We start from the raw sequence: 12247 nt of genomic DNA, 5'->3' as shown, positions 1-12247 counted from the left end.
TTCCCTCTCACTTTCTCTGTCTGTCTCTGGAGAAGGCACATACCCTATGGCAAAAACCTTAAAATTAATGACAGAAGCCTTGGACAAAGGAACGAGAATTACAGATGTCTCCTAAGTTTCTGTTTTAAGCAATTAGGTGGATGGCATTGCCAACTAGAGAGAGAAAGACTTAGGGTGGGAGGAATGTATGGATCAAGCAGAAAAGAGTCCATTTGCTAAAATTGAAATTGTTTTATTGGGACCAGCAGATGGCATAATGGTTATGTTGCTGAACTCTCACGTAGTCGACCACGGTTTGACTCCTGGACCCAGCGACTTAAAACTCAAACTGGGCGCATGTACGTGGTGTGACCAAAATCCTGAGAGGAGAATGAAAGAGAAAGGATTGCAGTGTAGCCATCCCCCCTGGGGGGGGGGGAGCGATTTCTCTCTCTCTCTGTCTCTCCGGCGAGTACATGTACCTTATAGCAAAAAGTCTCTCTGTTAAAAAAAGAATGGTTTTATTAACATATTATAGTTGGACATATTTGCGAGGGTACAGTGTGATTTTACAGTACAAGGGTATATTATGTAATGATTCATTCAGGAAAACAGGCATACCTGTCATCTCAATCACTTATCATTACTTGTGTGGGAATATTAAAATCCCTCCCCTTTAGTTACTTCGAGATACATGCAAGCTGTCGCTACTATATTCTCCCCACTATATATTTTTTCAGTAACACTAGAGGTTGTTCCTCTTACCTGTCTGTAATGTTTCCATTAATCACCCCTTTAATCCTGTTGCCTCCCTCTGGAATCCTTCCCAGCCTCTAACAGTTAGTTATTCTTTACTCTTCTACCATTTTTAATATAAAATTTCTACATGTGAGGTAGAACATGTGGTATTTCTCTTTTGGTGCCTGGCTTCACTTATTTTTAATATAAAATGTCTACATGTGAGGTAGAACATGTGGTATTTCTCTTTTGGTGCCTGGCTTCACTTAACATCATGTGTACACACACAGTTATCTGTGGGTTTGTCATACATAACCTTTATTGTATTGAAGGACATTCCTTCTGTGCCTAATTTGTTGAGTATTTTTGTAAAGGGATGTTGTATTTTGTTGGATGCTTCTTCCACATCTGTTGGGATAATCATATGATTTTTGTTCTTGATTTTGTTGATAGTGCGCGTCCAATTTATGGATTCACGTATGTTGACTCTTCCTTGCATCCATGGGATAAAACCCATTTGGTCATGGTGCATAATCTTCTTCCTGTGCTGTTCGAGTTGATTTTCTAGTATTTCATTCAGGGTTTTGGTGTCTATGTTTATTATGAATATTAGTCTGTAATTGCCTTTTTTTAAAATGTGCCTTTGTTTGGTTTGGGTATTAGGTAATGCTGGCCTCATAGAGTGAGTTTAGGAGGGTTTCTTCCATTTCAGTTTTTTGAAATGGTTTTTTGGAGTATTGGTGTTAGCTCCTCTTTAAAGGTTTTTATGTAATTCAGCAGTGGAACCGCCTGGTCCTGGGCTTTTCTTTGCTGGGAAAATTTTTATTACTTATCTGACCTAATTTGTTGTTGTTAGGCTGTATAGGTTTTCTGTTTCTCCTGATTCAGCCCTGATAGATTGTACATGTCCAGGAATTTACAGATTTCATCTAGATTTTTTAGTTTGTTGTCATATAATTGTTCATAATACTCTTTAATTATTTTTTTATTTCTGTGGTATTGGTTGTAATGTCTCCTTTTCATTTTAAATTTAATTTATTTGGGACTTTTCTCTTTTATTCCTAGTCTAGGTAAGGGTTTGTCAATTTTGTTTAACTTTTCAAAAACGAACTTTTTTTTTTTAATTGATTTTCTGTGTGTGTGTTTTTGGGGCTAGATCAAGTTTGTTTATTTCATCTCCGATCTTTACTGTTTCTTTGTCCCACTAATTCTGGGATTAGTTTGCTCTTGTTTTTCTAGTTTTATGCTATGGGTCATTAGATAGTTTATTTGACTCTTCCTTTTCTCCCTTTCTTTCCTTCACTTTCTTTCTTTCTTAATGAAGACACTTGTAAGCTTCCTTCTTGGAACAGCTTTCACTGTATCCCATGGGTTTTGGTATGTTCTTTTTCATATCATTTGTTTCCAGAAAATTTTACATTTTTCACCTTGATTTCTTTCTTAACCCATGAGTCATTTGGGACTGATGGGTTATGTATTTGTATTCTTTCCAGTGTTCTTTTGTGAATGATTTCTAGCTTTATTCCATTGCGGTCAGCAAAGATACTTGATATGACTTCTATTTTTAAAACTTGTTTTAGATTTGTGATCTAGTATGCGGTTTATCTTGGAGAATGATTCATGTGCTGATGCAAAAAATATGTATTCCACAACTATGGGATGGAACATTCTGTAAATATCTGTTGGGTCCATGTAGCTTCCATTAACATGGAATTATCTTTTTCCATTCTTTTAAGTCTGTGTGTGAAGTGAATTTTTTTGTAGACAACATAGAGTTGGGTTTTGTTTTCTTATCTGTTCAATCAGTCTATATCTTTTCAATGGGGAGTTTAATCTATTTACACTTAAGGTTATAAATAGATTAGAATGGTCATTCTGTTAGGTGTTCTGATTGTCTTGTGTCTCTTGTTCCTTTTGCTCTCTCTTACTGTTTATGATCGTGGTTTGGTGATTTGTCATGATAATTGTGTTTGATTCTTTTCTGTTCCTTGTGTGTGTATCTAGTTTGTGCATTTTCTATGTTCATCTTTTTTATGTTGGTAGTTATTACCTTTTTGTTCTCAAATTTGGGACTACCATAAGATTTCTTGTAAGGTTGGTCTTGGTAAAGATGAATACCCTCAGTTTTTGCTTGTCTGAGAATTTCTTTTTATTCCCTCAAAGGATAGTTGGATACAGTATTCTTGGATTGCAAGGGTTTTATTTGCTTGTTTTAGTATTTTTAATATATCATCCCATTCTCTCTGAGCCTTCATGGTTTCTTCCGGGAAATCTAATTTTAGTTTGATGTAATTTCTTAAATTGTATGTAACTTGATGTTTTTCTCTCTCAAAATATCTCATTGACTTTAAAAAATTTAATTATTATAAGCCTTAGTGAGGACCTCTTTAAGTTGACTATGTTTGGAGATCTTTGAGCTTTTTCTATCTGAATATTCCTATCTTCTCCAATAGTTGGGAGTATTTTGGCTCTTATTTTATTAAATAAAGTTTCAGTTACTGTCTGACTCATCTCCTTTTGGAATTCCCATGATGGAAATATTTGTTTTATGCTATCTCATAAATCCTATATGCTACCTCCATACTTTTTAATATCATTTTTCCATTTTTTTCTCTGGTTGGATAATCTCCAAGGATTTATCTTCCAGGGATGAAATTCTCTCTTCCACTTGTTCTAATCTGCTGTCTAATCTCTCTATTGTATTTTTAAATGTCATTTATTGAATGTTTCAGTTTGATAATTTCTGTTTGGTTCTTTTTCATAATTTCTATCTCGTCATTGGACTTTTCTCTCCCTCCCTCTCTTTTTGTTCCTCTAAATTTTTGCTAGTGTGCACACTCACTCACCAGAGAGAGAGAGAGAGAGAGAGAGAGAGAGAGAGAGAGAGAAAGTGCCCCACCTGTGGGGAATGGTCGTGTCCCCCATTACTCCCTTGTTTCTGAACGTTGGACTTGAAAGCACAAATACCCAGCATGCTTCTCAAGCTGTCAGGTCTGAGACTTGAACCTTCCAGTCAGCCATGTGAGATTTAGCTATCTTAATCACTTGGCCACAAAGCTAGGCTAAATTTCTCATTTTTATCTTGTATTATTTTTCTGATTTTATTGAATTACCACTGCTGTTGTGCTGTATCTCACTGAGCTTTTTGAAATAATTATTTTGAATTCTCTTTTCTGCATTTAAAGAATTTCTGTATCTTTGGAATCTGTTACTGTAGAATTATTGTGTTCATGTGGAGGTATTAAGTTTTCTTGCATTTTCATGTTCGTTGCGTACTCAAGTTGACATTTCACATTGGGTGGGATAACTGCCTCTTCCTATTTTGGGGGTAGCTCTCTAAGTGATTTTCTTTAAAATATGCCCTTTAGCTCACACATTGCTGTTTTGGTTTTCAGTGGACATAGTAGTATTCCTGCCAAAATCAGCCAGTTGGATGCTGCAGCTCTCTTTCTATGCTGTTTGCTTTTGTCATGTTTCAGAAAACTTCAGATCTTGCCCTAGTAGTTTCAAATGTGCCTTCTTAGAAATTACAATTTTAAAAAATGTGCCTGAGTAGTCATTGCTTTATGCCTTCATTGAGGAGATGAGTGCTGAATGCTTCCCATCGGCTATCTTGATCTGATCTTTATTTGTAAACATTTTAACTTTCAGATGTCTACGTACATCCAAATTTTGATAAGAGAGAGAGAGAGAGAGAGAGAGAGAGAGAGAGAGAAAGTGCCCCACCTGTGGGGAATGGTCGTGTCCCCCATTACTCCCTTGTTTCTGAACGTTGGACTTGAAAGCACAAATACCCAGCATGCTTCTCAAGCTGTCAGGTCTGAGACTTGAACCTTCCAGTCAGCCATGTGAGATTTAGCTATCTTAATCACTTGGCCACAAAGCTAGGCTAAATTTCTCATTTTTATCTTGTATTATTTTTCTGATTTTATTGAATTACCACTGCTGTTGTGCTGTATCTCACTGAGCTTTTTGAAATAATTATTTTGAATTCTCTTTTCTGCATTTAAAGAATTTCTGTATCTTTGGAATCTGTTACTGTAGAATTATTGTGTTCATGTGGAGGTATTAAGTTTTCTTGCATTTTCATGTTCGTTGCGTACTCAAGTTGACATTTCACATTGGGTGGGATAACTGCCTCTTCCTATTTTGGGGGTAGCTCTCTAAGTGATTTTCTTTAAAATATGCCCTTTAGCTCACACATTGCTGTTTTGGTTTTCAGTGGACATAGTAGTATTCCTGCCAAAATCAGCCAGTTGGATGCTGCAGCTCTCTTTCTATGCTGTTTGCTTTTGTCATGTTTCAGAAAACTTCAGATCTTGCCCTAGTAGTTTCAAATGTGCCTTCTTAGAAATTACAATTTTAAAAAATGTGCCTGAGTAGTCATTGCTTTATGCCTTCATTGAGGAGATGAGTGCTGAATGCTTCCCATCGGCTATCTTGATCTGATCTTTATTTGTAAACATTTTAACTTTCAGATGTCTACGTACATCCAAATTTTGATAAGAACCAGGAGTAAATGGATGCTTTTGTCCAAGAAAATATAGTATAATAAAAGGGATTCCTGAATGTCTTTAGCAGACAACTATTCATGGAAGAAAAGTAGTACAAGTTGTTAAATATCTACCCTACAAACGTAAGGATATGAATTAAAGGGAACTTAATAGCTTTCAAAACTCTAATTAAAAAAAAATCAGATCCTGATTGGTATGGTCTATACTGAATCACAGAGAAATTCTACTAGACTCTTAAGGATACTTTTAGTGCTGTTGAAACTATTCCAGCACACAGAAAAACAAAAATTCTCTATTTAAAAAACGAATCTTGAATTGCAATACCAAAATCTAACAAAAATCGAACAGAGAAGCACAGAACAATCTCACTTAAATAAATAAGTCAAAATTTGAAATAAAACACCAACGACATAATTTAGGAGTTATTAAAGGAATAATATATCATGGTCTAGTGTGTTGTGGCCTGGAAATAGAAAGTTGTAATGGGAGGCCAGCAGGTGGCATAGTGGTTAAGGAGCTGGATGCTGGACTCCCACTTGGCCAACCACAGTTTGGGGCCCAGGGGGCGGGAACCAGCAGTTAGCGTAATGGCTATGTCGCTGGACTCCCACGTAGTCGACCGCGGTTCGTGTCCCGGACCCGGTGGCTTAAAACTCACGCCGGGCGCGTGTGCGTGTGTGCCCAAGATCCCGAGAGGAGAATGGAGGAGAAGGGATTGCGGCGTGACCATCCCCCCCTGAGGGGTGATTTCTCGCTTTCTGTCTCTATGTCTCTCTCTGTCTGTCTGGTGAGCGCACGCGCCCTACAGTGAAAATCTCTCTCAAAAAAAAAAAAAAACAAAAAAAACAAAAACAACTCATGCTGGGCACATGTGCATGCATACCAAAATTCTCAGAGAGAAAATGGAGGAGAAGGGACTATGGCGTGGTCATCCCTTCTGGAGGGTGATTTCTCACTTTGTTTCTCTCTCTCTCCAGTGAGCACATGTGCTTATAGAAAAACTCTCTCTCTCTCAAAAAAATAAAAATAAAAAAAGTAAGTTGGGTTGGTATTAGGTAATCTACTAATACGTTAATACTGGAGCCAGCAGGTGATGTGGTAGTTAAGGGTGTTGGACTCCCATGTAGCCAACCACAGTTCGAATTCCAGACCTGGGGACTTGCTTTCTCATGTTCTCTCTCTCACTCTGGTCAAATTAAAATAAAGTTAAATAAAATAATTCTTTAAAAAACATTAATACTAATAGATCTAGGGGGAAATTATTATGAGTGCTTTTGTATATTTCAAAAAGAATTTGAAAAAATGTTTTTGAATTTTCATAAAATCTAATGAAATGGTAGTAGATGAGTGCCAGCAGGTGTCATGGTGGTCAAGGCACTAGACTCTCACCTGGTTGATTGCTGTTCAAGTCCTGGACCCGTTGCTGGCTTAAAACTCAGGCCAGGCACATGTGTGTGCATGCCAAAAATCCCAAGAAAACAGGAGAGAAGGGATTGCAGCATGCCAATACTCTCTGGGAGTACAATTTTCCTCTCTCTGTCTCTCTCTCTCTCTCCAGCCAGTACACACACACTATGGCAAAAATCTGAGGGAACAAGAGGTGGACAGTTCAACCTCGACTAATTACTGTTCTCCTTTTCCTTTTCCACCAGTCTGAAGAGCCTGGAGGAGGAGATAAGGTCAAGTCTACTATTGGCTCATACCACATAATTGAAACTTTAGAGTCTATGTCCATTCAGTTTGCTCCATTCCAGACAGAATCCCTGTGAACTCCCAAGTTGGAATAGAAGATAGCATGTTCTTAGTTTGCATTTGCATTATTATCCATTTGTTCATGACAGTATGTTAACATTTGGTCAGGTAACAGATCAGGATGTCTCACAACTTGGAGTGGTGTTGCTTTCTTTCTTTCTTTCTTTCTTTTTTTTTTTTTTAAGGTTTTAAAAGTAAAAGAGATTTTTATTTGAGAAATGTCTTCAAGGTTTGTGGAAATAACTTAGTAGGGTTTGTGTAAATGTAATTTAGTGCATCTCTTTGAAAGAAATTTAATTTGAAAATGTGAAAATAGCTCAGATGAAAATGCTGGAGTATTTTGAAATAAAGTTATTAGGAACTCTCATTTGATCTGCAAGCATCCTGCATTCTCTAGCATTTTACTGATAACAAAGCTGCCATCTTTAGCAGAGGAGAAATACTCATCATGTGATAATTACTAAGTGCTCTGATGAAGGTTGTGTGAAGCTGCATATACAATTGAGTGCATTTATTTTGAAAAAATGGGTACAACATAATTTAAGGCTGCCTTTAAAGTGCCTTTGTTTACGATTAGATAAGCAAGGTTAAAGACTGTAGACCAAATGGTTTATGCATCATATCACATAATTAAATTACATTATATACCTTAGTAATTTAATTTGCCTAAACAAATGTTTACAATTCCAATTTTGGTCCTTTATCTTAAAATTATTATTATGTTTTGGATATTTTTGCCATAGGGTGCTTGCACTCACTGGAGAGGCAGACATACAAAATAAAAAATCACCCCTATTTTTACATTTTTAATGAGCTATGTTTTAGTACATTCTTGTGAGCTTGGTAGAGTACAAAGAGCACTAACTTAGAAAAATATTTTTAAGAGGCCAGCAGATGGCGTAATGGTTACGGTGCTGGTCTCCCATATAGTCAGCTGCAGTTCAAGTCCTGGACCTGGCAGTTTAAAAAAACTCACACTGGGCACATGTGTGTACATGCCCCAAATCCTGAAAGGATAGAGGAGAAGGGATCGTGGCATAGCCACTCTCCCTAGGGAATGAGTTCTCGCTTTCTGTCTCTTTCTCTCTCCGGCAAGCACATGCTCCTTAGAGCAAAAATCTCTCTTTAAATTTTTTTAAGTTTATTTACTTATTTCATCCATGAGAGAAACAGACACCACCAAAAGGTCTTCACACTGATCCAACCCCCCAGACTCAGCCTGGACCATGGACAACTGCACGTGTACCCAGTGTTTCCAGAGAGGTCCCGGAATATGAACCTAGGACTTCACCTTTGTGGGTCCAGTTGAGCTACCATTGTGCCACTGCCTTGGGGCCCCAAGAGCTGATATATTTTTTTAAGTCCAAAAAAAAAGGGAACTTATTTAAGTATATCCAGGGCTCCCAATTTTGGGTGACCTGGTTTTATGGATTTCAGTGCCATTTCATTGACTCTGTTGAAGGACATCTGAAGAACGGACATGACTTCCAGCCACTAGTGAGCATATATCTGAGCACTGTTCTCTACAAACCCTGAGTGGGCTCACATGGAGACCACTGGGGTAGGTAAGAGTGATCTTAGCTGCCAGGTCTGGGACTCAAACCGTGGTCCACTAAGTGGGAGTTCAGTGATGTAACTGCTGGTCCCAAGAGGCAGATTTTTAGCAGAAGAGAGTATGATCTATACCCATTTCCCCTTCTCTCTCTCACACTGGTCTTATCTCCTCTGCCTGTATACCCACCAGAGCTCCATTCTGAGGCCCCACCCTGGGATACCTCGAAGGGATTACTTAACACATTACAGTGTAAGTGGGTGTCCTCTGTGAGTGGGTGTCTGATGGGAAGTCCCAACACATGGATTTCTGGGGGAGATCTAAACCATAGTGTGTCGTAAAGGGGACAGTCCTGGGTTGAGGAGCACTGTACAAGTTTCAGCCCAATATTTTCTCCTCAGACCTAGTGTTCCTCCCCAGTTATCTTGTATAGAAATTTGTTTAACCTTTCTGTCCTCTGCTTATCCAGCTGGTCTTGAGAATGACTATTTTCTGAAATAGTTTAACTTGGTATTTAAATACTATGGTTTTATTTATTTAGAGAGAGCTTTTTCCTATAGGGCATGTGTGCTCACCAGAGAGACAGAGACAGAGAAACAGAAAACAATCATCCCTCCTAGGGGGGATGACCATAGTACAATCTCTTCTCCTCCATTTTCCTCTTGGGATCTTGGGCACACATACACATGCACCTAGCGTGAAATTTAAACAGCTGGGTCTAGGACTCAAACTGTGGTTGACTATGTGGGAGTTCAGTGACATAACCATTATGCCATCTATTGGTCCCAGTAATTCAAATACTATGTAAAGGCAATAATGCTACATAAAATCTCACAGCTTGTTGAAATGAAAAAAGAATTAAACATCTAAAATGAAAGGCTAAAATATCATTTTATTTTTAAAAAAAGTCCCTGAGTGATAGGCCATTTGACATACCAAATAAACACACATGTGAACTTCTTTGAACCAGATGAGGAAAAATCGCAACATGCTTTGCTTTAGTGTAAAAATCAATTTATTATACAACAATCATACAGAATGCTTCATATCTACAAAGAAAAATGGCTTCTCCTGTCTCCCCGTCCACCCTAATCATGATACCATGTTAACAGCCAACTACTTTCAAAGGAAAACAAAATAGTGATATTCTTATTTTCCAATAAGAAAGCCCCAACTCACAAATTGATATGAAAATATTGGAAAGAACTAGAATAGCCTCTTTTTTTTTTTTTTTTGAGAGGTTTTCGCTGTAGGGCGCGTGCGCTCGCCAGACAGACAGAGAGAGACAGAGAGCGAGAAATCACCCCCCAGGGGGGATGGTCACGCCGCAATCCCTTCTCCTCCATTCTCCTCTCGGGATCTTGGGCACGCACGCACATGCGCCCGGCGTGAGATTTAAGCCACCGGGTCTGAGATGCGAACCGCGGTCGACTACGTGGGAATCCAGCGACATAGCCATTACGCTAACTGCTGGTTCCCTAGAATAGCCTCTTACATACAAAATGCTGTCCTGCTCATCATAGTAAATGCCATTTTGCCTTAAAATGATAGTAAGAAATACTCTGTTGGGGGTGGGGAGGACTTTATCCCCCAGAATGTGTGTGTGTGTGTATATATGAATACATATATGTATGTATACATATACATGTAAATATAATTTTGATAGGCTGAAAATTCCATTTGGTAAACACTCTTATTTTGTTAGCTTAAAAACTGGAGGAATTATTAACAGATAATGCTTTGTAGTATTCATTTAAGTGTGTTCATTCCCATGAGTAAGAGGGAATTTATTTGAGAAAAGATATTTTCCATTTTTTTTAACAGATCATACAGTTAGCATTTTTTTCTCTTTTTTTACAGCTCTGTTTTAGGAAAATTACATTCAAAAGGAAAATTTTGTCTTTTTAAAGTTACAACACTTAGTGACAGGGTAAACTACCTGATTCAGATCTTGTGGCTAAGATTTCCTAACTCTGGATTTTCATCAGCCCTTCAATGGTGTAAGGCTCTAAGTGTTTTTACTAAACTTGACTAAAATGAACCAAGTTAGAAGTATCCTGAAACTTATCACTTAAATTTCTGACATCAGTTTGGAAGTTCATTACCAAGTTTTCCACTTTGATCTGAGAGGTTTCAAAGCTGCTTGACTTTGTATGTCTGCTGAAGGATGGATAGCTCCTTGCTGTGTAGACACGAAGCCCATGAGAATGTCCCACATTACAGATATGGTGCAGTGAGACTGGGGGGGGGGCCTCATTAGCAATCACGAATAAGCTGAATACCATGACTGGTGAGGTCTGTCTTCTAAGTTTTTGTTTGTTTGTTTGTTTGTTTGTTTTTAAGCCTGGAGTGCACTTTGGTAATAGATTTTAGCCAGTGTTTGAAATGTAAAACAGAACCACATTCCAGTTTCTCCAAGGAGCTTCTCTTTAGTCCAGCTCGTTTTCTCATAGAAGAGCAGTAACAGTCATATCTGAAGCCAGCCCTTATTTGAAAACGAATTGCAGGAAAGGAACAATCCATTAGATACAGTTAAAAGGTGATGGAAGTAGTAATATCTAAGCACCCTGGAGCAAAAGTCCATTTTAGAAAAGAATGTAGAAAGAAATAGAAGAGTAAGCAGGCATCAGACAGGAAGAGGTCTGTTCAACAGAAATAGATCCTCTGGCATTAACAACCTTTCAGAAAATACCCAGAATCTTGAGGGTAGATCGCATGAAGTAAAACTTAGAAAAATCAGTACGATTTTTAACTGGGAAAATCATTTTTAAAAAATCATTTTATTTATTTTTTAGTTTGACTGGAGAGGGAAAATGAGACAGCAAGCCACCAGGTCCAGGACTTGAACCATGGTCAGCCATGTGGGAGTTCAGCACCTTAGCCACTGTACCACCTGCCGGCCCCACTGGGAAAGTAATTTTAAAAAGGAAGCTTGGAAGGAAAGAAGGCCAAGAAGGGACAGAAAGGCATTCTGGGTAGGAATGTGTCAGGGCAGTATTAGAGAAATTGTCTTTCCGGTGCTGACACACTTGATGTCAGTGTGATAACCTGAAACCTTACTTTAAAAACACAAGGTAGGAAAGAAGACGGTCTGTCAAAATGGGGAGGTCAACTTTTATAGCGTGTAAGTTCATCAGATCTCCAGGAAATACTGTCTCGTTTCTTGGTAGAGTTGATAGTCACTGACGGTCCGACAAAGGATGAAAGGAAGTATTCTTGAACGCTTTCGCCGGCTTTTGTGTTGGCTTCTCGGGAGGGACCGCAGGATCTGAGCAGGGGAAGGATGTGCCGAGTTTGTCACAGGCATTTTCATCCTGGCTGCTTGCCAGCCCATGGCTCAGTGTTGGAATCTTTCCAAATTATTCTTCTTTCTGTTTTCAAAAGTTTAACCTGCCAAGAGTGACAGCAGGTCTTTATTCGCAAGTAGGCTCATGAGAAAGAGTTTGAGAAATCCAGTTTCTGTCCTGCACCCCTTGTTCTGTGACTCCTGATTTATTAATATTTAGTGGCACAAAGAGAAGGACGATTGGACTCCAGTTCTTGTAAGGAAATGGGCAGCCAGACTTACATGCCACTTTTAGTATGGAGTATTGTGTCTTTATTAACCTAGCCTAACTAACACAAGAGGTAGACAGGAATGTATGAATAATTAAACCAAATTAACAGTGAGGAATTCACTCCTATCCAAAGCCCCTGAGTGATGAGGATTTGG

The 12247-nt window shown here is 38.4% G+C and overlaps 1 protein-coding gene across 1 annotated transcript in view; it reads left to right on the top strand.

Annotated features, from left to right (window-relative positions):
- SYCP2L (synaptonemal complex protein 2 like) overlaps positions 1–12247 on the top strand; it is a 70350-nt gene that overhangs the window by 54805 nt on the left and 3298 nt on the right. The window lies entirely within an intron of this gene.

Source organism: Tupaia chinensis, unplaced genomic scaffold, assembly GCF_000334495.1.
Source record: "Tupaia chinensis unplaced genomic scaffold, TupChi_1.0 Scaffold000048_1, whole genome shotgun sequence".
NCBI classification, from domain to species: domain Eukaryota; kingdom Metazoa; phylum Chordata; class Mammalia; order Scandentia; family Tupaiidae; genus Tupaia; species Tupaia belangeri.
The sequence above is the reverse complement of the archived record's forward strand: the minus strand, read 5'-3'. Positions and strand labels throughout refer to the sequence as shown.